The sequence below is a fragment of the Silene latifolia genome, chromosome Y (assembly GCF_048544455.1).
Source record: "Silene latifolia isolate original U9 population chromosome Y, ASM4854445v1, whole genome shotgun sequence".
NCBI lineage: Eukaryota > Viridiplantae > Streptophyta > Magnoliopsida > Caryophyllales > Caryophyllaceae > Silene > Silene latifolia.
In genome coordinates, this window is record NC_133538.1 from 229,436,312 (window position 1) to 229,462,931 (window position 26,620).

Genomic DNA, 26,620 nt, shown 5'->3' on the forward strand with positions numbered 1-26,620 from the left:
TTGTTTTTCCTTAACCTTTATTATTATGCTTTTATATTTGCATGCATGTTACATAGATCACTAAAATGACATGTTATGAGATAATTTTTTTTAATTAGAGAGTCTAATTAGGATCGATGATCTTTCAGAAGCAACCCTAGATGTATGCGATAGGACAAAGTTGAAGGAGACATCTACTCAAAAGATAGGCTAGTTTCACTATCTTGGTATGAGATACCAAGTACGGGTCATTTCTTTGTAAAGAAGTTTACATGAATTGATAAAACGTAAGACGTCTAGCATAGGACATTTTTGTATGGAAATGATGCTAGAGTAGCAACGATTTCGATAAGGACAAATGTACTTAAATTTTGTTTTCAAAGAATGTAATCATCTATGTTTAAACATAGAAGGCATCACTCATGTGATTTAAAATAAAAGGTTGTACCTACTCCTATGATAACTTGGTGGTTAGTTTACACCACACAAGTTAGAGGTATATTACGTTCTTCACGAAAACTAAATATTATACTATCTTGTAGATTTTAAAGTCTCTAATCCGGTGAACCCAATTTATCAAACCTCAAGTAAATTCGTTTAAAACGAGTAAACGAAAAGCACATTGAACAACCAATTGATTGAGAATCTTATGGTATGTGTGCATGTATTATGTTTTCTTTTGTAGAAAAGAAACACAATAGTGAGGTGATTGACCATATACATACGGATGTGTAAGGCTAATAGTTGGTTATATACATACTTCATTACTTTTACCGTAATGTTAAGTATATATGAAAACCTCGTATCTATTTAATAAGACATAAAAGTGATTTTTGAAACGTGGAATATTTTCAAAATGAAGTAGTAAACCAAAAGTACGACAAGTTCAAAAATGTTGATCGGAAATTTCAAAGTAATGATTTTGAAGATCAAATGAGTAATATCAAGTAATGACCTTGATTATCACTAAGAAGATTGTGAACCATAGAGTATGGTGTAGTCAAGAAGATAAACCGAACTTTATGAGATATATTTTGAGGTTTTTCGCAATTTTGTAAGCTATTTTCTCACTAAAAGTTTAAAACCCGACTATAAAAGCCTAAATGACTCCATATGAGATATGGATAGGGAGGGTCCCTAACTTGTCATTTTTATACATTTGGGACCATAAATGTTTATGTTGAGAACAAATTTATGTATTTGTAAGGGTTATCCAAAGTTGAACCACTTGGTTTTTACTCCTCCAAAACGAGAACAAAGAGTTTGTGGCTCGTAATGTTGTTTTTCTAGAAAGATTTTCATTTTGTGGAAGACAGAGTGGGAGAAATTTTGAACTTACGAAAGTCCAAGACCCACAAACTGAGTACAATGCAAGAAGACGTTCTTTATTGTGGCTCAGTGGTTATAAGGAGATAATTTTTCGATAATATTGCGTTACTTTTCGAAAGTAACGAATCATCAACCTTCATCAAAGGCTTTTCTGTAGTATGAACTCTATATGATGGCGTGTCACCATGCAAATCGAATTGGTCTTCATCCACAAGATGTGATAAGGAAGGAAACATGAGATGTTTTCGAGACTTGATTTGGGGCGAATACTTTGCACCAAATTAGGTTACCTTGATCTTGTTATAAAGGTTACATAAGTTGTTTCAATTTTGAGTTCGTTACAGAGAGTTTGTGACAACCTAAATGCCTTTATCAATTCTTATTTTTTTTTTTTTTTTTTTTTTTTTTTTTTTGATAAGGAAAGGAAACCCTTTATCAATTCGTATGTTCTTAGCAATATAACCTCTCATGAGGATGAGATTCGACAAAAGAATAACGAAACGAGAGGCGGCAAAAGAATAACGAAACTTTCTCCTTGGGAGAAGTTTTGTTGATCTTGTCAATACTAAGAAGCCTAGCATGCTTGAAAGATCCCTTTTGTGATCTTATATACGTCAAAGAGTTGGATCCTTGGGTTAAATTATGTCATTAATCATAATGGTATTACTCGAGTTATCGAGGTACCATGATGATACATGGAGTTTAGTGGGAGCTAAAGTGAGTTTCTTAGTCTAAATATGTGCTTGACATATTAGTGACTAGAAATGTAGCTAAGGTGATATTTCTTAGTCTAAATATGTGTTTGGCATATTAGTGACTAGAAATATTCTCGGGTGAATTTTTGAGAGTAGCATGGCGCATCTTAAACATCCGGATCTAATGAGATAGATCTCCATGGATATTAGCATTATAGTCAAGAGACTTATGTGATAAGATTCTTGACTCGTTCAATTTGTTGAACTATTAATATGATCTCTTGTGCTTCCGCTGCAAGATCTATTAAATATGCTAAAAGCTTCTCTCGTCGGGACTTATCATGTTGAGAATATGAAAAGTCATTACAAATCATTTCCTAGTGAGTGTCACTAGATGATTATCAAGAGCCACTAGTACAAAAATATTTATTTGCGGCTCCAAAAAAGGTACCTTTTGCGGCGTTTTTCATGTAGCAGCAAATGGGGGGCCGCAATTAGAAAAGTTATTTGCGGCGTTTTTAAAACGCAGCAAATAAATAGCTATTTGCGGCGTTTTTTCAAAAAAAAAAAACGCAGCAAATAAATAGCGTTATTTGAGGCATTTTTTTTTAAAAAAATGCCGCAAATGGGTATTAAAAAAAAAATTTTTTTTTACTAAAGAAATGCTCCAAACAAATTATTTAAATATAATAACTCTCAAATATATTTTTCCACAAGACAATCTTACATGAGTTTTGAAATTATTCTAAATTCATATCATATATTAAATAGAAATCACAACACATACAAATATACCATACTCAAAAACTAATTACAGTAGCACTGAAATACATAATTAAAAAGTAACTCAAGTTTGATTCTAATCTCGAAGCTTCTAAAAGTTAAAGATAACCACTAATTCCATAGTATACTATGGCTATAGGATTGCTTCATTCAACAAATCATCTCTTACGTCACCTCTCCAAATGTTCACAGCTCAAAATATTTGAGTTGTCTTCTTACTAGAAACATTGTGTCGAATTTTCACCTTGGGAAGGCGGTTCATAGTTTTTCATCAGAATCGGCAATATCAGTTTGCGCATAACACACCTATAAACTCGCTAGGTAACTGTTAGCCAGATAGGCACATATGAAAGACCTACCCTTACTATTCCAGCAACAAGCGCACCATCGTTGAATGTTCCTATATCCTTTGGTATAGATATAAATCCTCATGTCAATATAATGAGAGAAACTATCCATTTAACTACAAACCCCCCCCCCCCCCACATATCCATTTAACTACAAATTCTGGTTCTCATATGGGTCAGTTGTAAGATAATATTATCATGAGACCGCCACATATGAGAATTTGTGTATATGGTTAATGAAACAGTCTCATACATGATCGTGACCGTCTCAGACAATTTATGAGGTGACAGAGTATCAAAGAAAAAGGCAACAGTTACTCTATCGTGGAGTTGGGGCTTTATAAAAAATAAAAAAGGATTGGATGAGATCACACATTATAGAGAGAATAAAGACGATAAAAAAAAAGTTAGTTCATAGACCATACTTTTAACACTATAACTGTTCCAGCACCAGACATGGCCAACAATCCTATTGCAAGCACTGCATGTGACCAGTGAAATCTTCTCGTCATTGTCGACATCACACCAGGCAGCGCAGTACCACATTTCCGGGCTACATCAATCTGAACAGGGCATGTACTTGCAACATTTGTAGCAAGCCCAGCCTGAGCATCTGTAATGAATAATAAAGAATACATGTAATATACAAAGGTAAGCCAGCCACCAACAAATTTTTGCCCACCCTAAATCATTTTAGGACTAGGACCATGTTGTTTGATTAAAAATAAACAAAAATAACTTTCCTGACATTAAAAAGATTACCTTGATGTGTGCTAGTTTGACCACTGGTTGTGGCAGGAGAAGGGTCCTGTGAAATTCATAGTATGTTAAGCAGCACAGTTTAGAGAGAAAACCTCAGAGGAAAACAAACATGTGCATACAGAAAGAGACAGACTATAGGATTGTAAAAGACCCTCACAAATATGATTATTGCTATATACTGAGTACTTCGTATTTTAAAGTGTATGGTATTAACTTACAGGAACACGCCGAAATGCTTCATCGATCTCTTCTTTTGTAAGACCTTTCTTTTCAAGAAAATTCCTTCGGTGAAGGACAGGGGACGCCCTTACTCTTGGGTGAGATAGGAACTTAATAGCATTTTGCACCTGCTCCTCTCGTATAGGTTCGGAATTTACAAATACGGATGCTTCGGAATTTTCTTGTGGTGGCTCTGTTGCAGCTTGGCTATCATTCAAGGCCGTTTGTTAGGGTTCTAAACATGTAATTTATAGAGAGTGAACACACAAGACATAAATCCAACTAACACACAAGACATCAATAACACACAAATGATTGCGGCAGATACTAATCTATCTACCAGCATTCAGTGATTAACAAATCACTAATTGCCCCATATATGAAACTATGAAAGGTGAAAGGGAAAGACAGTTTCACATCAAAAGTTGTATGCCAAGCAGTCATTTGAAGTGTAGATACACTCAAAGCATACAATCTATAGAATGACTTCTTATTTACTCAATAAGAAGCGAGTTGAATCACTGATGGACATGATAACTTACAAGACATGTCATTTAATGGTTTGTATGTCCTAATTCTAGTCAAGTTAGTAAAACTTGTTTATTCCTAATCCTAGTTTAATTAGAGTACTTTAAATCTGATTGTATTTTAATTATTCTTAGTTTAATAGCTTTTATAGTTAGTTTAGGAAAGGAGTAGATAGCTTGAGGAGCAAGCTAAGGAATTGGATCTCGAGTCAGATTTGTGACATCGAGTAGGATTAGGAAAAATAGCTTATTAGTCAAGCTAAGTACGACTATAAATAGGGCCTCTTGTAACCCTATTTTTCAGATTATGAATTTTAATTAAAAAAACGTTCCCTGTGTGAGAACAATGGAGTTCAAGGCTTGCGAGTTTTGGGTCCCCCGTCTTCCTTGAGAGGATTGACCTGAGTGTTTCAAGTTCATACCTTGCGAGGCGGAAAACGAGATTCACATACTATCCCTGTTTTTCTTTGTTACTTTTCACGACATTACAACAAACAGTTAAATTCCGCTGCGTTAACCCTAAAATACTTAGACGAACAGTCAAACAAAATGTCAGATTTACACGTTTTACATGCTGGACAGACCTTCGTTCTGTTCAACCTAATTCGTCCGAGTTATTTTACATCAAAGTGGTATCAGAGCTTCGGCTCTTGATTTCCTTAAATACAGACGATCTTATGTTGGGACAAAAGATGGAACCCTACGATGATGCAACTTTGTTCATCTTGAGACGGTCACGAGAAATTGAGTGTCTAAGGATTGGAAGAGAAGATTTTGGCATGTTGTACTATGTGTCATGGGCTTGGACATTCATATACTTCTTGCCCTAATGTGGAATACATATCCTTTGAACAATATCGATGCTTTGAACGATTACGAATTAAAGGTAAACTGATGGTACCAAAGGTTGTTAGCACACTAAAATAGCAAGAAGAAAAGGTTGAATCTTATAATGATGCTCACAAAGAATAAGCTGAAAAGCATGGAAAGACGCCACAGAATAGTCCAGACGAATGTCAGGTTGTAGAGACATTTGATCTTTTCCAAACGAACAGTCCAGAAGACTGTCAGATTTCGAATGATGAAGCAAAGGAGACAGACGAGATTGTAACAGATATAGTCGTGCCATTAGATGAAGGTGATTCTTTTTTCAATCTTGATTTTGCCGCCTATCTTTGATGATTATGGAGATGAGGAAGCGGTTGTTACAAGTGTCAAGGTGCCGTGATATCCAATCAATTATGGCTATAACTTCAATTTTATTTTTAAGGTCTACAAGAGCACGATCAGTTCTGTTAAGTTTCAAGATCAATCACCTTTTTATTTGGTCGATTTTGAAGCCGCTATGAAAGAATCGTCATGTTCGACTTATTTGTTCATCAATGAACATGAGTCTGAGTTAAATTCTGAATCCAACAGGAGTATAATTTATCCTATTAAATTTCAAGAACAATCCAATTGTTATTTAGTTGATTTCCTAACAGAAAAGGGTGCTGCGATTTTGAAAGGGTCTTCATGTCTGTATTATTTGTTCACCGATGAGTTTGTATTTGTGCACGGAGGGAGGAGGGGTGGAAGGCACAAACTCTTAATACACGAGACGAATGAGTTTGAAGTTTGCATTGAGGATGATAAGCTCAAGGATGATTCGAGTGCATTGCTATTCCTTATCAACGATCTTGCCTCCAGATATATAAGGTTCATATTTGATCCAGGAGGTCGTGGTCCAAGAATCAGGTCGATTCTTTTTTGAAAAAGGGGAGTATGATGCATGAGCATACCCGGAAAGAGCAAGATACACGGGTTACATAGTGAACAAGAAATGGAGTTGCATTACTTGGCAAGCAAGTAACACGGATCCCGAGTCCAAGCTGTGGAGGAACGGTTTCCTAAACCGTTTGGAGTTAGTTTTAGCTAATTTTATTTAATTTCGAATAAGATTAGGAAAGGTTAGCTTATGTCCTAATTCAAGTCAAGTTAGGAAAACTTGTTATTTCCTAATTTAAGTTTAATTAGAGTACTTTAAATCTGATTGTACTTTAATTATTATTAGTTTAATAACTTTTCTAGTTAGTTTAGGAAAGAAGTAGATAGCTTGAGATGAAAGCTAAGGAATTAGATCTCGAGTCAGATTTGTGACATCGAGTAGGATTAGGAAAGATAACTTATTAGTCAAGTTAAGTAGGAGTATAAATAGGACCTCATGTAACCTTATTTTTCAGATTATGAGTTTTATTAAAAAAAACGTTCCCTGTGTGAGAACAATTGAGTTCAAGGCTTGCGAGTTTTGGCTTCCCCGTCTTCCTTACGAGGATTGATCTGAGTGTTTCAAGTTCGTACCTTGCGAGGAGGAGAACGAGATTCACACACTATCCATGTTTTTCTTTATTACTTTTCACGACATTACAACAAACACAATAAACAGTTAAATTCCGCCGCGTTACTCAAAAAATACTTGGACAAACAGTCAAACAAACTGTCAGATTTACATGTTTACATTCTGGACAGACCTTCGATATGTTCAACCTAATTCGTCCGAGTTTTTTAACATCACCTAGGCTTAAACTTGTTTTTTGATCTTGTTTAAGTCATATCTTTCTATCTTTCACATAAATAAACCCTCCAAAACAGCCCCCACACCAAGACCAAACAACACACCAAAAACAGCCTGTTTTTAGTCCCAAAGCAACAGTCTGCCTGACTGTTTCTTTTGTCATTTGTGTAGCAGGAGCTGTTAACTAGGCTAACAATATTTTAGAGACTGATCAGGCATAAGCAAAGCACAACCTTGTCTTGCCAGGGATGCCAGTCACAAATCAAGCCAGAAACAGCACTCAGGCAACCTCAACTACCAGTCCAGTTTCATCAGGCCACAAGAACAACAGCCAGGCTAGCCACCAACAGCTACCTTGGCTAGCTGAATCCTTGTTCAACTAATCACAAATTAATCCTAAGGAGCCAGGTCAAATTCCTAAAGCATTGCACAAAAATTCAGACTGAAAAGCTAGTTGCAGGAGGGTAAATCAGATAAAGCAAAGTTGCCATTTTTGGCCAAACAAGGGAAAAAATCTCAACAAAGAAGATCTTAGCCTGTTTCAGCATTCATTATATAGAGCCTTGAGCCTCAGAAGATGCCTGCATCAAGGGCATTTGACCGTCAAAAATCAGCCAAAGATTTACAACAGCCAAGGACAACATGTAACTATCAACCTGCAGCTCTTTTGTTCTTGTTCAGTTTGCCTTACCTTCTTTTGTATCCGTTGTAAAATAATTTCACTACTCTTGTTTCTTTCCTATGTTTAATCCTGGCCCTTAGATGGAGTTTATCTTGAGTTTTACATGTACTGAAACTTCATAGGAAGGCTTATATAAGGACCATTCCTCAGTCTGTTTTACTCAGACTTTGATTAATGAAAACCTTGAGATTTCCTTCAAAAATTCCAAATCTTATTAACTTTGTTGAGTCTTAGTTATAAGTCAGACTTAATATCTTCTTGTGCTTGCTTAGAAGGTGATTAAAGATCTGTGGCGTTACTTAGAATAGGACTGTTCTTGGTTGAACTATTCTAAGTGCATTGTCTGTCTGTTGTAGGTTTGCTCTGTGCTTGCTTGAGTAAATTCATTCCAGGCTCCCTAAATTATTAAGTTTAACTTATGTGCTTTCTTGAGGGTGAATTTGATAATTATATCCTGTTTTTTAGGTCACAAAAGAGTCATTCCATTCCAACTAAGAAAACTGTGTGAGAATTAGCATGTATCAGTCTGGTTTTCCATTTACTAAAATACTTAGAATGTGTGTAAAATTCTGAGATTTGACACAGTTTAAGTTTACCATTTTAACTAAATTGTCACCAAGTTTCATAATTTTTCAAGTCTGTTTACTATTTTTACAAAATTCATCAAGTTCAATGTATTCCCTGAAAGTTGCTCATTATCTGTTTCAGGGTTTGTCCAAAAAGTGTCTGTCCCCATAGCTTACATTGCAAATTATGGTAATCAGAGCTTAGGTTATAACACAATCCCATCTTCTGTTAGTCCTGAGTGAGAGAAAAGTGAGTTCATTTTCCCAGCTACATCAAAACTACAAAAAACAACCCAATGAGTGAAGAGAAACTTGCTGGTATTGAGACTAGAATAGAGAACCTAACAGGAAATGTGGATAACTCGCTCAATGTTGTCCATACTATCATGGAGAGATTTCTAAACCATGACGCAAGAGGGCAACCACCACCTTTCAGAGGAAGAGGAAGGGGGAGAGGGATTGCAATGGGAGCAGGAAGGAGGCAACCACATCATGAGGAGGAAGCCATATCTGAATCAGATGACTCAAGAATGGAGGAAGGAATCTATGATGCCAGAGACAAAGATGTAAAGGTAGATATTCCTGATTTCCATGGTAGGTTAAATCCTGAGGATTTGTTAGACTGGCATAGATCTATTGAGAGAGTCTTTGAGTTTAAGGATTATGATGACAGAAAAGCATTTAAAGTTGCCATCTTAAAACTCAAAGGATATGCATATCTTTGGTATGAAAGTATGAAACACCAAAGGATTAGAGATGGTAACGAACAAGTCAGGTCTTGGCTTAAGTTGAAAAAAAAAAATTAAAGGAGAAATTCATAGCCAAAGACTATACCCAGGATATTTTTATTAAACTGACTTAGTTGAGACAAGAGCAGTTATCTGTTGAGGCCTACCTTAGGAACTTTGAGCAGCTAACCCTACAATGTGAGGTTACTAAGAAACCTGAGCAAAAGATTGCTAGGTTTATTGAGGGTTTAGATCCTAAGATAGCTGGCAGGGTAAGGAAGCAGCAGGTTTGGTCATTTGATGAAGCAGTTAAACTAGCCTTATGAGTTGATAAACTGGGGAAAGTAAAGCCTATAACACCCAAATTTCCCACCAGACAAATATTCAAACCTTATACTGGTGTTAAAATTACTGAGACACCTAAACCAGCTACCCAACCCACAGAAGACAAAGGGAAAGTACCCATCTATCCTAAAACCAACCCACCTTTGTCCAGGGATAAGATCAAGTGCTTTCAATGCCAAGGCTTTGGCCATTTTAAAAAGGATTGTCCTTCTAACAAAGATGTCAAAGGTATGGAGATTAAAGAGTGGGAAAGGGAAGGTCTAGTTGAGTATGAGGAAGATGAAACATTGGTCCTAGAAGAAGTGGAAGTTGAGGGGGAAACTGATCAAGGACAAGTTGTAGCCCACCCTGACACAGGGCACAATTTGGTCCTATGGAGGGTTATGCACTCTCAACCAGCTCCTTTAGAAGCTGACTAGAGGTCCATGATATTCAGGAGTAGATACACTGTCCAAGGGAGGGTGTGTAATTTGATCATTGATGGAGGGAGCTGTACCAATGTAGCTTCCACCATTATGGTCAGCAAGCTGAGTTTGCCTACCCAAGAGCACCCCAGTCCCTATAAGCTAAGATGGTTAAACAAAGGATCTGAAGTAAGGGTTGACAAGCAGTGCATTGTTCCTTTTTCAATTGGGAAGGTGTGCAAGGATGAAGTGTTGTGTGATGTGTTCCCTATGGTTGCCTGCCACTTACTGTTACGGAGGCCATGGGATTTTGACAGGAACACCACTCACCAAGGAAAGGAAATTGTCCATATTTACAAGCATAATGGCAAGAAAGTCAACCTGACTCCTTTGCCACCAAACCAGAGAGGTAATGGAAGTCCTAACATACCTAAGGAAGTTAATGGAGTGTTGTTTCTATCTGAAGCAGCCATGATCAAAGAGATGAAGCAAGAGCAGCCTGTGTTGTTTCTAGTTTAAGGGAAATCAACAATGAGGAGAGTACTGGTGTGCCTGCAGAGGTTGAACCTCTGATTCAGAAGTACAAGGAGGTTTTTCCAGCTGAGTTGCCTAGTGGATTACCAGCCCTGAGAGGAATTGAGCATCACATACACCTTGTACCTGGTTCTATGCTTCCTAACAGGCCAGCTTACAGATGTTATCCCACAGCAAACAAGGAACTGCAGTATCAGATTAAAGAGTTAATGACAACGGGGTTTGTGAGGGAATCATTGAGCCTATGTGCAGTGCCTGCTTTACTGGTACCTAAGAAAGATGGAACTTGTAGGATGTATACTGATAGGAGGGCTATAAACAACATCACAGTCAAGTACAGGTTCTCTATTCCATGGTTGGATGATGTGTTCGATGAGCACAATGGGGCTCAGATATTTTCAAAAATAGATCTCAGGCAAGGATATCATCAAGTAAGGATAAGAGAAGGTGATGAATGGAAAATGGCTTTCACAACCAAACATGGACTGTATGAATGGCTTGTTTTACCATTTGGGTTATCAAATGCCCAAAGCACTTTCATGAGGCTAATGACTGAGGTTCTGAGGCCTTGTTTTGGAAAATTTATTGTAGTATACTTTGATGACATACTTATCTATAGCAGCAGTCCATCTGAACATCTGTCACATTTGGAAGCAGTTTTTAAAATACTCAGGGAGCAGAAATTGTATGGGAAGCTTGAGAAATGCACCTTCATGGTCAATGAGGTAGCATTTCAAGGGTTTATCATATCTGGGAGAGGAATATCAGTTGATTAGGAGAGGATTAAGGCAATGTTAACATGGCCAGTCCCACAAACATTCACAGAAGAAAGGGGATTCCATGGTCTGGCATCTTTTTACAGGAGGTTCATTAAGAATTTCAGCTCAGTTGTTGCACCAATCACTGAGTGCATGAGAAAAGGGGATTTTCAATGGACTGAAGCTGCTCAGTAGTCCTTTGAGAAAATCATGAAGTTAATGTGTGTGACTCCCATTCTAAAGCTGCTTGACTTTGAACAATTGTTTGAGGTAGAGTGTAATTCCAGTGGAGTTGGGATATGAGCTGTCCTGATCCAAGGCCAGAGACATGTGGCCTATTTCAGTGAGAAGTTAAATAGATTCAAGCTGAAATATTCAACTTATGACAAGGAGTTCTATGCAATAATAAGAGCTCTTGCACATTGGAGTGACTACCTGAAACTTAACCATTTGTGTTTCATTCTGATCATAAGGCCCTGAAATACATCAATGGCCAACACAAGCTGAGCCATTGGCATGCTAAATGGGTAGAGTTCCTACAAGCCTTCAACTTTTCATGAAAATACAAGGAAGGAAAACAAAATGTGGTAACTGATGCCCTATCTAGGAGGCACTCTTTTTTGACTGTCATAAGTAACAAAGTCCTTGGGTTTGAGTTCATGAAGGAGATGTATAAGGAGGATCCTAATTTATCTGAGGAGTGTATTACTCACACAGAGGGAGGACCAGCTCAGGGAAAGAAATATATGCTGCAAGAAGGTTTTCCGTTTTTATAGTAACAAGCTGTGTGTGCCAAAGGGATCCTACAAAGATTTTTTGATCAAGGAAGTCTATTCAGGAGGACTAGGAGGACATTTTGGGGTTCATAAAACTCTAGAGATCTTACAGGATTAGTTTTACTGGCCTAGGATAATAGGTGATGTTCATGCAGTCCTTAGAAGGTACTCAACATGCCAGAAAGCCAAGAGCTCCTTCCATGCAGGACCCTACACTCCACTGCCTGTCCCTGATAAGCCTTGGGAAGATGTGAGCCTTGATTTCATTGTGGCACTACCTAGAACACAGAGAGGCAAGGACTCAATCATGGTGGTTGTGGATAGGTTCAGCAGGATGGCTCACTTCATAGCCTGCAAGAAAACTGAGGATGCTGCCAGTGTTGTTGAGCTATATTTCAAGGAAATTGTGAGACTCCATGGGATTCCTAAGACAATTTTATCAGACAGGGATACCAAATTTATGAGTTACTTCTGAAAGACCCTATGGAAGCTGCTAAAGACAAAGCTCTTATTCAGTACCTCCCACCACCCACAGACAGATGGCCAAACTGAGGTCACTAAAAAAACTTTGGGGAGGATACTAAGGTGTCTAGTTTGTAAGACTTTGAAGGATTGGGCTTTAAAGCTAGCTGCAACTGAATTTGCATTCAACAGAGCACCATCTACTGCTACTGGTCATAGTCCTTTTGACATAGTGTATGGGGTTATCCACTTATGCCCTTGGATTTGCCTTCTGTCCCATTGGGAGAGTCCAATCCTGATGCCAAGAGAATAGCTGAACAACTGCTGAAGCTGTATGAAACTGTGAGAAAACAAATTCAAAAGTCCAATGAACTGTACAAGAAACAATCCAAGAAGCCTAGAAAAAAGAAGGAATTTGAGGCAGGAGATCTGGTCTGGCTACACCTCAGGAAATAAAGGTTCCCATCAAAAAGAAAGAACAAGCTTATGCCTAGGGCAGATAGGCCATTTAAGGTGATACGAGTTAGGCTGCGGGTCAATGAAGGAATGAGTTCATTGAAAGTCGGAAATAAGTTTAATCGTTCTCGAGAATGATTAAATGTATTTCAAGATTTCGTTAAACGAGTGAGCTTCATTGGATGATACGAAATTACAACTAACGGCAGCTCGTGTTTATCGAATACTTATAATGATGCTACAAATAACTAAGCAAAGAGAAAATAAAAAGGCTGGTCCAACTTGTTTAGCTCACATCTTGAAATTCTTTATTATATGGTTTTATAATTTTTTTTTTTTTTTTTTTGGTAAAAGGTAAGTATATTGATATCAAAAAATAGTTACATCAAGATGGTTCTTATAGGATGAGGCGTTCCAATGTACAAATAAAAACAAAAAACAAAGAAACTAGGTACTAATCTTTGTGATCCAGTCAATCTCTCGAGTAGTGAGTACACTAGAATTCTTTGCTCTAAATCCGCAATCACGTCTGAATAATATGATGAACAACCCACTTAGGCCGGCTGACAAAGTGATCCACACGTGCTTTGTTCCTTACTCTCCATATAGCATAAGTAAGACCCACATGACAGCTCTACGATAATCCTGCGTTGAAGCCGGCTCCATCTCCCTCCACGAGCATTCCGATTTACAAAGTTCGAAACCGGGAAATGCACTCCAAGATGATGTTGAAGCAGATTAACACATTGAACACTGAATGGACACTGATAGAATAAATGAGTATGATTCTCATCAGCTCCATCACAAAGGAAACAAGTAGAATCATGTCCAAAGCCCATACGAATCATACGGTCTTTGGTAAGAAGTCTCTGGAGTTGAACTGCCCAAAAAATGAAACACCATTTAAGTATATTAAGGGAGCTCCAACAAACATGGCGCCACGGAATCTGAGGATTCACAGGGCACAACCATTGGTAGCCATCGGCTACGGTGTAAGCTTTATCGATGCTAACCAACAATCACCGTATAAGCTTGCTTGAAGTTGAACATAGTGTGTGCAATCTTTTTCCAGGCCCAGCTGTAATCAGTTGGAGGATTGTAGTTGGACCAGTGTACACCCTTCATATAGATGTGATTAACCCAACGAACCCATAAGTGATCCTTTTTGTTAGCAAGCCACCAAATATACTTTCCCAACAAAGCTTTGTTCCAAAGCTTAGAATTTTTAATGCCCATCCCCCTCGATTTAGGATCGCAACATTTACTCCAATGAACATTAGGAGATCTTGAGTAAGAATCTTTGCCACACCAAAGAAAATTCCTACAAATAGAGTCAATTTTGTTCATAACACCATTTGGGATAAGAAAAATGCTAGCCCAATAAGAATGCAAGCTAGTGAGCACAGAATTGATCAGAGCAAGTCTACCCGAGTAGGAAAGCTGCCTGGTACCCCAAGATCTGATCCTCAAAGTAATCCTATCAACCAGTTGCATACAATCATTTTTGGACAGTTTTTTGGAGGATATAGGCACTCCTAAGTATTTGAAAGGCAAAGTGCCTTTCCTGAAGCCAGAGACCTGTATAATCTCATCCATCCATCACACCTCCAGGAACTCCATTGAAATAAATATCAGATTTCTCTCTATTGAGGCAAAGACCACTAGCATTAGAAAAGGTAGAGAAAGCTCTTAACAACCACATAATTGAAGCAGTATCCCCCTTGGAAAATAGAAGTAAATCATCAGCAAAGAGGAGGTGTTTCAGTCTCATGGGCCGACAGAGAGGATGAAATCTAAAATCCTCTTGACCAGCTACCACATTCAGAATGCGTGAAAGATATTCCATACATAATGTGAAAAGAAGGGGGGACAGAGGGTCTCCCTGTCTGAGTCCTCTTTTACCATGAAAAAATCCAAAAGAATTACCATTTAAAGCCAAAGAATAAGTGGGAGAAGAAACACATTCCATAATCTTGTCAATGAACACCTGAGGAAACTGGAGGGCAAGTAACATGTGATGCAAGAAGTTCCACTCAATAGAGTCATAAGCTTTTCTGAGGTCAATCTTGATCAAACACCTGGGAGAGACAGCTTTCCTATTATACAGTCTAATCAAATCTTGACAAATCAACACATTTTCAACAATCTTTCTCCCTTTGACAAACCCACCCTGATTAGGACTCACAATGTCAGGAAGCACATCACCTAACCTAGTGCACAAGAGCTTAGAAATGCACTTGTAGATGAGGTTGCAACAAGCAATTGGCCTGAACTCAAGCACACTAGTTGGATTCTCCACTTTAGGGATGAGAGTAACAAGAGTAGCATTCAACTGTTTGAGAAGCTTACCAGTGTGAAAAAATTCCATAATAGCCTCACAAACCTCAGTTCCAATAATAGACCAAGAGTCTTTAAAAAACTGACTGGAAAACCCATCAGGTCCAGGAGCTTTTGAGGCAGGGATAGAGAAAATAATGCTTATTTATTGTCTATCTTAATTATGGTAATTATAGCTATTCTTAATAGCTAGACCTTTAGTTTTCCTATTGCAGCATTGTAAGGCTATATATAGCCAATCCAATTTGATTGTAAAGGACGGAAGTAAAAAAAAAAAAAAATAAATCAAATTGTTTCAATTGTTACGTTAGTTTAACGTTCGATTGCTCTGATACCATATGATGCGAAAAGGCAGCGGATATACCAAAGAACATCAATTGAACGAACAACGAATGGGATATTTGTTCGAGTAAGACCTATTACTCGACCAATGAGTGATTGAATCGCAAGACCTATTGCTATCAATCGGGTTAAAGTTTGAAAACGTGTCAAACAATAACAAGGGTGAATCGAACGCGTCAATTCAGGAAAAATCGAACGTTAAACTAACGTAGCAATTGAAACAATTTGATTTTTTTTTTTACTTCCATCCTCTACAATCAAATTGGATTGGCTATATATAGCCTTACAATGCTGCAATAGGAAAACTAAAGGTCTAGCTACGAAGAATAGCTATAATTACCATAATTAAGATAGACAATAAATAAGCATTATTAAGGAGCTAATAATAATCATAAAACCATATAATAAAGAATATCAAGATGTGAGCCAAACAAGTCGGACCAGCCTTTTTATTTTCTCTTTGCTTACTTATTTGTAGCGTCGAATAAGTAGTCGATAAACACGAGCAACCATTACTTGTAATTTCATATCATCCAATGAAGCTCACTCGTTCAATGAAAGCTCGAAATACATTTAATCATTCTCGAGAACAATTAAACTTATTTCCGACTTTCAATGAACTCGTTCCTTCATTGACCCGTAGCCCAACTCGTATCATACTCCCTTTCTTCAAAAAGAATCGTCCCGATTCTTAGACCGTTCAATGTCGAGATGTGCTGCTCCTTGGCTGGTCATAAATGACCGTCATTCTCTAGTTGATACCAGGATTGAATACCAATTTGGTTCGAAAGCCTTTTTTGAAAGCCTCGACGTATGCACATGCTGCCACTTTCATTAAAAACTCCGAGCTGAAACGAGGTTTGAATGATCCAAAGAAATGGTGAGGTTGAGCGTGCAATTGAGGTGAGTTGAACGAGACCAAAGAATAGCAAAACAGCGAGCAACATGTTTTGACAACGTTTTTTTGCCAAGTCCTTTTGAGAGTAGTCGTCCAACTTTGCAGCCATATGAATTTCCCATGGAGATTTATAGTAGCTATAAGATGAGAATTCCACAGGCCCTTCCGTGACTTGAATCTCATCAAAAACAGGTGGTAATTCCGCGTTAAAATAATACGTATCTTCACCTTGATAAACGTAAAAAATAGGAGGTAGACTTGGGTCGAAATCTCCTAGCTGGAACTCTAAGAGCCCCTCCATCGATCGCTTTGGATTTAAGGAAATCAAGAGCCTTAGCTCTGATACCATATGATGCGAAAAGGCAGCGGATATACCAAAGAACATCAATATAACGAATAACGAACGGGATATTTGTTCGAGTAAGACCTATTACTTGACCAACGGGTGATTGAATCGCAAGATCTATTGCTATCAATCGGATTAAAGTTTGAAAATGCGTCGAACAATAACAAGGGTAAATCAAACGCGTCAATTCAAGAACAATCGAACGTTAACTTAACGTGGCAGTTGAAACAATTTGATTTCTTTTTTTTTTTACTTCCGTTCTTTACAATCAAATTGGATTGGCTATATATAGCCTTACAATGTTGCAATAGGAAAACTAAAGGTCTAACTATTAAGAATAGCTATAATTACAATAATTAAGATAGACAATAAATAAGCATTATTAAGGAGCTAATAATAATCATAAAACCATATAATAAAGAATATCAAGATATGAGCCAAACAAGTCGGACCAGCCTTTTTATTTTCTCTTTGCTTAGTTATTTGTAGCGTCGAATAGGTAGTCTATAAACACGAGCAGCCATTAGTTGTAATTTCGTATCATCCAATGAAGCTCACTCGTTTAATGAAAGCTCGAATTACATTTAAACATTCTCGAGAACAATTAAACTGATTTCCGACTTTCAATGAACTCGTTCCCTCATTGACCCGTAGCCCAACTCGTATCATAAGGTCTTAGAAAGGATTGGTCCAAATGCTTACAAAATAGACTTGACAGGAGACTATGGAGTTCATGGAACATTAAATGTACGTGATCTCAGTCCATTTTATGAAGATTCTGAGGAGGAGGAGGATCCAAGCTTGAGGTCAAACCTTGTTCAACCAGGGGGGTTGCAGCAGGAGCTGTTAACCAGTCTAACAATCTTATAGAGACTGATCAGGCACAAGCAAAGCACACCCTTGTCTTTCCAGGGATGCTAGTCACAAATCACGCCAGCAACAGCACTCGGGCAACCTCAACCACCAGTCCAGTTTCATCAGGCCACAAGAACAACACCCAGGCTAGCAACCAGCAGCCACCTTGACCAGCTGAATACTTGTTCAACAAATCACAAATTAATCCTATTGAGCCAGGTTAAATTCCTAAAGCATTGCACAAAAATTCAAACTGAAAAGCTAGTTGCAGGAGGGTAAATCAGAGAAAGCAAAGTTGCCATTTTTGGCCAAACAAGGGAAAAACTCTCAACAAAGAAGATCTTGGCTTGTTTCAGTATTCATTATATAGAGCCTTGAGCCTCAAAAGATGCCTGCACCAAGGCCATTTGACCTTCAATAACCAGCCAAAGATTTACAGTAGTCAAGGACAACATGTCACAATCAACCTACAGCTCTTTTATTCTTGTTCAGTTTGCCTTAACTTCTTTTGTATCCGCTGTAATATAATTCCACTAATCTTGTTTGCTTCCTAAGTTTAATCCTGGCCCTTAGATGGAGTTTATGTAGGGTTTTACATGTACTAAAACTTCACAGGAAGGCCTATATAAGGACCATTCCTCATTCTGTTTTACTCAGCCTTTGATTAATGAAAACCTTGAGATTTCTCTAAAAATTCCAAATCTTAATAACTTTGCGGAGTCTTAGTTGTAAGTCAGACAAAATATCTTCTTTGCTTGCTTAAAAGGTGATTAAGGATTCGTGGTGTTACTTAGAATAGGACTGTGCTTGGCTGAACTATTCTAAGTGAATTGTCTGTCTGTTGTGAGTTTGCTCTGTGCTTGCTTGAGTAAATTCATTCCAGGCTCCCTAAATTTTTAAGTTTAACCTCTGTGCTTGCTTGAGGGTGAATTTGATAATTATATCCTGGTTTCTAGGTCATAAAAGAGTCATTCCATTCCAACTGAGAAAACTAACTGAGAATTAGCCTGTATTAGTCTGGTTTTCCATTTACTAAAATTACTTAGAGTGTGTAAAATTCTGAGATTTGGCATAGTTTAAGTTTACCATTTCAACTAAATTATCACCAAGTTTCATAATTTTTCAAGTCCATTTACTATTTTTACAAAATTCATCAAGTTCACGGCATTCCCTGAAAGTTGCTCATTGTCTGTTTCAGGGTTTGTCCAAAAAGTGTATGTCCCCATAGCTTACACTGCAATTTGGGTCGTGTATTGTGTCGTATATTAGATGGGTTGTTCTTGGTCGTCGCTCTTCCTCTCTTTCTCGTTTACTCATGGTAATGCAAGGGTAAGGTAAAGCCAAACGGTTTCCGGGACCTTCCTATCCTTCGCTCGATTTTAGGTCTATTTTTATGTTAGTTTTGTGTCATTTGAAAAAGGTTTCGAATTACATTGAAATTGTTGTTGTTCTTGCTGCGTTTTTGTGGCCTTTTTTGGGCTTATTACGGACCACCTACTTATTTTATTCCAAAGTGGTATCAGAGCTTCGGCTTTTGCGTTTTCTTAAACCAAGACGATCATGGAAAATTGTGGTCCTTGGTGTTCTAGGGTGTGACACCGCAAATCTATGCCTAGCTTGGTTTGTGGGTGTTGGCTTTTGTAATACTACGGATTTTATAGGCTGGTACTCGACCAAGTATGGCCTACTCGGTCGAGTAGTGTGGGTCGTGTAATCTGTTTGGCTACTGCCGAGGAATACTCGGCCGAGTATGAAGAATACTCGACCTAGTAGAGGATACTCGGCCGAGTATACTCTATTCTCGACCGAGTATCCGGTTTGGCGAGTAATATTTCAGCGGTTTGATTCGGGAGTATTTAGAGGTTATATAATTTCGATTATCAGTTTCTAAACATCATTTTACAAAACCTGATCAATCGTACGACGCTCTAATCACTCCCAATCTCTCCTGTATGTGTGGACGATCTTAGCAATCGTATTCAACCCTTCATCCTTTCGTCGGTAAGTCTTTGTCCCCATGTTTGTTGATGGTTAATTCTAGGGTTTGCCTTTAATCATGAATTGGGGGAAATTGGGTTTTGCAATTAGTAATTGTGTTATGTGATTATTTTTTAGGTGAGGACTTCGTAGAGGAGCCGTTCGATTGCCTGATTCTCTGCATTGCTGTTATTGCTAAGGTAGGGTTTCCCTACTCAGTTTCTATTGATTGAATTAAGATGTGATTGTATTGTGTTTACTGTTATCTGCTGATCATCGAAGTGGTGGTATTGTGGTGGTGGTTGTGATGTGGTGGTGTTGTGATGATTGTGGTGGAGTCACTTGCGGGAGTGGCTTCACGCCCTAATTCGCCCTTCGTGGAACCCGTCACGGGAGGGGATGTGCACATTAAGGGACAAGGTTATCGCTCATTGATGAGTGGGATTTAGGTGGGGATTGGCTGCGGTCCCCCACTGGCGGCGAGGATTACCTATTGCGATGGGTAATCTGGCATGGCTACACACTTCGGTGTGTAGTCGGTTACTGTGTGAGATCGGGAGACTGGGGATGGAGGATGATCAGCTGGTTACTTGTGCTTTTGTCTTATTTTGATTGAACAGTACTGACCCCGTTGTTGTTTTATGAAATCTACGGTGATCCATTCGGGGTTGGTGAGCAGGCTGTGACAAGTATTGCATTTGGTGAACTTGGGGCGGTCATGGGAGAGTCCTCTTCTTCATGAATATTAGTAAAAATTTTAGCGTTTTGTTTTTAAATCTGATCACCTTCATCTAATGGCTTGACAATACATGTAACAATCTTGTCTTCATCTTTCTCTTCATCATTCGGAATTTGACAGTCTTCTGGGCTGTTCGTTTGGATAAGGTCAGTCGTCCCTATAATTTGATAGTCGTTTGGACTGCTCTGTGGCGTCTCTCCATCCTTTTCTCCTTCTTCTTCGTGAACAACTTTAAAGGATTCAATCTTTTTCCTTTCTTCCTTCGCTCCACAAGATTGATTAAGTTCACGCTCCCACTTCTCGTATTTGGATAAAAGTTGATCAATTCTCCTTGTTATGTCCTCCCATAACAATTCTTCCTCATATTCTTCTAACTTCTTTAATGCTTGCCTATATTTTTTTCGAGACATAATTTCGTTCTTCCCATGACTAATTTGTTAAGAAACAAAAATTAGAACATAGCTCTGATGACCAATTTGATGTAGAATTCGTAGGTTTTGAACGAACGAATTAGGGATTGAAAATCTTGAAAACTAACGAATAACAGGCTGTTTGTGTGAGGATTTTTGTATGAATGATTGGAAACAAAGAATTGGATCGATTGATATGCGTGAATTGGAACAAGTAACCGGATAGGATAGTGGATCTTCTAGTTGGCCTAGGAAACCGTATGTTTCCAGCAGCTATCATTTGTTCCCTTATTGCATCTACATCAAAAACAGTAACAAGTTGCTGAGAAGAGTTGATAAAGCATAAAGCAAACTTTCCATTTTTGGTGAGGCAATTGTGGGACTGTCTTGGAAAGAGCACTGCTCTTTTTCTCCTCAAAATCCTGCTGTGGGAAGGATACAAAAAGCCTTGACTTGCTAGCAGCCAATGCAACAGTAACCTGTGCACAAGGAGACAACTGACAATAAGAGCTTCCCATGCTTTATTCAGACTGTTTTTACCCACTACTGTTTTAATTTTCACCTAGAAATTTTATTTCCAGCTTGTAATATATTTAAGATAGTTTGTACTCATCCTAGATTAAATCTTGGCCATTGGTAAAGCCAAGCCGTGTCCGGGACCGTCTTATCCTTAGCCCGATTTTAGGTCTCTTTTATTCTTGTTTTTGGGTCATTTGTGACGGTCTTAAATTATGTTGTAATTGTTTTTGTTCTTGCTGCGTTTTTGAAACTATTTTGGGCTAATTATGGACCACCCCCTTATTTTACTTCAAATTGGTATCAGAGCTTCGGCTCTTGCGTTTTCTTAAACCAAGACGATCTTGGGAAAAGGTGGTCCTTGGTGTTATAGGGTGTTGGCTAACAAGGCGGTTCTAAGTCCGTGATGTGTGTTCTCGGATTAGAATCAGGTCCCAAGTACATGCTGTGTGTTCTCGGGTTCGGATGGTTCTTGTTGTTTACCCTGTTTAACATCTACACTACATTTTTCTACAATTGTTTTGTTTTTGAAATCGTCTTTTGTTGTACCATGTTCTTAACAGCGAAAGTTTGACGACAAACTTTTCTCAACAAAGGGAGTTTGGACAAAATCAGGTTACATGGCCGATATTTGGTGTCTTGGCAGCCATGTTTTGCAAGATAAAAGGGTGAAGCACAATTGCAAGATTCCATGGACAAATGACATTATATGGTCCCTCTTTTTATCTTCTAAAGAGTCCAAAACAATTAAAAAGCAACCAACAACTTCCCATGCTGCTGCCTCACGTCCTATATGGCTGCCCAAGTTGTATTTTGTACTCTTGTAACTAGTTATTAGGTGTAATTTTTCATCTTTTGTATTTTTGTTTTGTTCCTCTTTTATTTGTAGCCTTTAGATTTACTTTTAGATGGGTGGCTAGGTGTAACTTGAGCATCTATTTAAAGAGCTCCCAACTTTGTTAAACATTCAGATTAGAGATTATGAGAATGAGAATATATGGTTTTTGAAAAACCCTTTCTTTAGTTCTTTGCTTCGTGCTTGAACAACCTCCATTACTTATTGTTAGGAGATGAACTCTATCCATTTGCTTAGTGCTGTAAAAGAGTATTATCCTATGTGACACCCTCATTTTTAGCATTAAATAAACACGTATATTCTACAGAAAAACTGACAGGATATGTTTGTAATTGGTTCAACTAGATAAAACCTGTAATTTTAAAAACTTTTCTAAACCATTCACAGACATCTCCAAATGAAGAGTGCCAAAACCTGCAAATACTAACAAACTAATTTACATATTATGGCTAAAGTCGCGAGAATATAGTGATACAAACCAAGGTAAAAGAGGGAGACATATGTCCCTCCAAAAAATAACACAACCATATGTTTAAAGGTTTACTACAAAATATAACCAAACTAGGTCCAAGGTTCTTATGCTCACTAGCTCGTCCGTGTACCCCATCTAGTCACCATCAACCTGTCAATCGCATTTTATACAAACACGAAAGCCACAATTCAGTGGGGAGTAACTTCGAGTCCTCCCAGCCACGAAATGTCATATTTAATATAATATGTAAACATAAGAATATGAATACGAATCACACATAGCCTTAGCATATAGATGCTAGACAATCGTGCTTACCATGTGAACAACAATATAAAAACACTTAGTCCTAACATATGAATACTAGACCGACTCATACTACACTATCATGCGAATCACATAACATCCAGGAATCCAAACTCTATCAACCATAGCCGGCTTGCATCTCACCTTCTATGATTCATAGAATCACCATACAAGAAAGGACAATATATCAAAGACAGGCATAAGTTCATAGCACCGTAAATAGTCACTCTGTAACTCGAGTCTATACCACGAGGTAGGGAAGGTAATCGAACCGGTATCTTGGCTCAGAGGTTCTATCAAAACATGGCCAAGACACAACACAACCCTAGTACTAAATCTGCGCAGACCTAGACATGCGGATACACACCACCGCACCCAAGACCCACAATTTTTTTAAAAAAACAAAGTGAGTACCCTAAGGAGTCCACCAAAGGGTTGGCTAGTACTTAAGCTGACCACTTACTCTCAAAATAGGTAACGAGGTCATGCCCCAACTTGGATATAAACCCACCAAGTCAGGAACACAAAGGCTATTAAGCAGTGAACATATACTCGTCAAAGACTATAAAGGCCTATCTATGACAAACACAACAACCTGCAAGAAGTATTCAATACCAATTCCATTTCAAGCAATAATAACAATATTAAAGGTTTCGGGGAATCGAAGGCCGTTTCTACAATATAAGAACCCATTCAAAACCACCAACCACATTTGTGAAATAAAAACATAATTAATGGCCTAAACAAGTATAAGGCCAATTATCCATTTTTCACAAAAACTCATCCAACCGAATTTTTACCCGCAACCCCAGCCCTGCGACAGGTACGGGTTCAATCGCGGCTGACCAATCACACAATTGACTGACATCGATTCAGTCAAAGGGACTAAGGCTCAGTTTTCGGCATAATCATCCAAACATTGAAATTATCGCTATAAAATTCATTTCAAGCCTATTCTTTACAATTTCATATCATAACCTATCCTAACATGTGCTACTACCAATATAAACATAATTTTACCATCAACATTATATTTACTACTAACATGATTCTTTTCAAAAGATTACCCATATGTTACTTATACTAAATATAACATTAATAAACCCGAAACGACGAACAACGCATGAAAAATCACGAAAACAAGCAACGGACCGACCCGGGCCAACCCAGGGCTGCCGTGGGCCTGCCCAGGGCTGCCGTGGGCCTGCTGGGCCGCCACCCCCACTTCTTCCGTTCTCCGTTTTTGTTCATTTTAACACCGTTTTAAGCATCAATTAATCATTCCCAATTCATTTCCATACTAATATGTGAACATAAACTTACAAAAGACATGAATTTAACACATATTTTCATGTGAAATAAACCACTCAATTAACATAAACAAAATCATACAAAAAGCAAAGAATGTGACATTAATTCGTCGAGTAACTCGAAATATGTTACCTTAAGCAACAAAATGAGCAATTAGCACCTTGAACACCAAACCCTAATATGCAACTAGCCACTATCTTCAACTATATACGAGTCTCCAAACTCGTCTTCCAAATCTTCACCTAAATAAACAATAAAAACACAATTATAAGCACTAATAATCAAAACCCTAAAAATGGTGGATAAAATAAATTTAGGGCAAATGAATTTAGGGCAAATGAATTTAGAACATACTAGGATGTTGGAAATGAAGAGAGGATTCCAAATATATAATCCTTATGAAATTTGGAGTAGAAACGAGTAAATTATGATGAAAATAGCGGAAAAAGCTTAGGTTTTTAGATGAAAATGGTGTTTTTAATTTAGAATAGTTTAGAATGTCCTAGGAAGATGTAGTTGGAAAAGAAAAATAAAAAGGAAAGGAGGAAGAGGGAGGTGAGCCGTGGGAAGGGGGAAAGAGGAGCGGGATTTGGCGGAATTTCATTAGTCGGTTTTGCTCGTTTCGACAATAATTAGAACCGTTTGTCAAACGCAAATTCCGACAACGCCAAAGTTTTTAAACACGAGATTACAAGAAGATTGAGTACTCATATGACCCATTTCCAAAATCGTTTGCCCAATTTTCACAAGAATTGCCATTTTTCCCGATATGCCCTTATTTCGAAATAAAAGGTTTTTACATGGTTTAAACTATTTTTAAACATTTCGAAACTATCAAAATAAATACTTTACTTCAAAATATAATAGAATTATATTTCATTGAATTATTATTACTTCAAATACGTTAATATTAAATTCTACTTGATTAATAAATTATTTCCGTAATATAATAACGGTCCGAAATTACGGGGTGTTACAATCATCCCTCCTTTTAAGAAGTTTAGTCCTCGAAACTTGCAAGTAGAAAACAAAAATACAATAAGGACGAACTCAATTTTCCAAGGGCGAAAATCAAAACATTCAAAACAAATTGGAATTTCAAAAGATGATCCTTCAAAAGGGGTTAAGAAAACTTTCAAAAACACGATGTCCATATCAAGGGAATGAGAGAACTCTTGATGCATGCAAGCGTGCTATCATTCCGAATCAAGGACAAATTAAAATACGAAATCATTTGCCGATAAGTGCAAAACTAGTTATCAGACGTCTCCAATAACGAATCCTGACAACGAATCAACGCCAAAACAAAATGAAAGCGAAAGGTCAAATGCAATTGTTATAGAAAAATGGTAAATCATTTTTCAAACTTTACCAGAAGTCAAGTTTTCCAAATATAATACAAATTTTACCAATGCATCGAAAAGTTAACTCACATTGGTCCGAAATTACACAAAACGAGAAATAGCTTAGGTATCAAATCGAACACTAAAGTTGAAAAAGAGTGAGAAATCATTTTCAAATGTTATAGAAAGAGGTCAATTTGTAGATTTAACTCCAAATTTAAAATAATGAACCCAAAAGTTTACTCAACTAGATAGAATCTATGCAAGATGGAAAACAACTCGGGAACGAGAAGTGCAACTCGCGATAGGGAACTCACACCCAACAGACAAGAAGGAATTGAACTCTTAAAAGTGGAATTTTTGGATGAAGTCAATAAAGATGTCAACGAACAAGATGCTTTACTCAAAAGGTCAAATGAGTTCCAAAAAGGCGAACTCAACGGAACAAGCCAGAATACCAAGAATGACAATTGTCGGAGATCGGAATTAGGAAGATTAGTACATCGAGAAAGGTTCACTCAATTTCCAACCACAGAGTCATCCTACTAGGTCCTTTGAACATCAATAGGGCAACAACCAGAGGCCACACTAATCCAAAGAGCCATCTAAACCACTCATCGACAAGTCTACTTATAAGCTAATCCTTGAGACAATCATATCCTCTACAATTATAACTTAACAATTTCCCAATCAAAATGTTTCCACCAATATCCTCCACCGAACAAAATCAAAATCCAAAGTTGAAACTAGTAACAATATTATACCCTCACTAAGATTCAATATTTCCAAATGCATTCATGCTTGAAACCAACCCACAAGCTACAAGTTGCACTATCCAATTAGCACTAACCATAAGATAAATGGGTTCATCACACAAATCATCTGATCGGTTTACTCAAGATTCACTATCCTACTTCCCAACAATACTCCAATTCCATTAGAAAGATTCCTCAAAGGATTAAATATAGGGTCCAAACTTACAATAACATTCCACAAACTTAGCTATCAA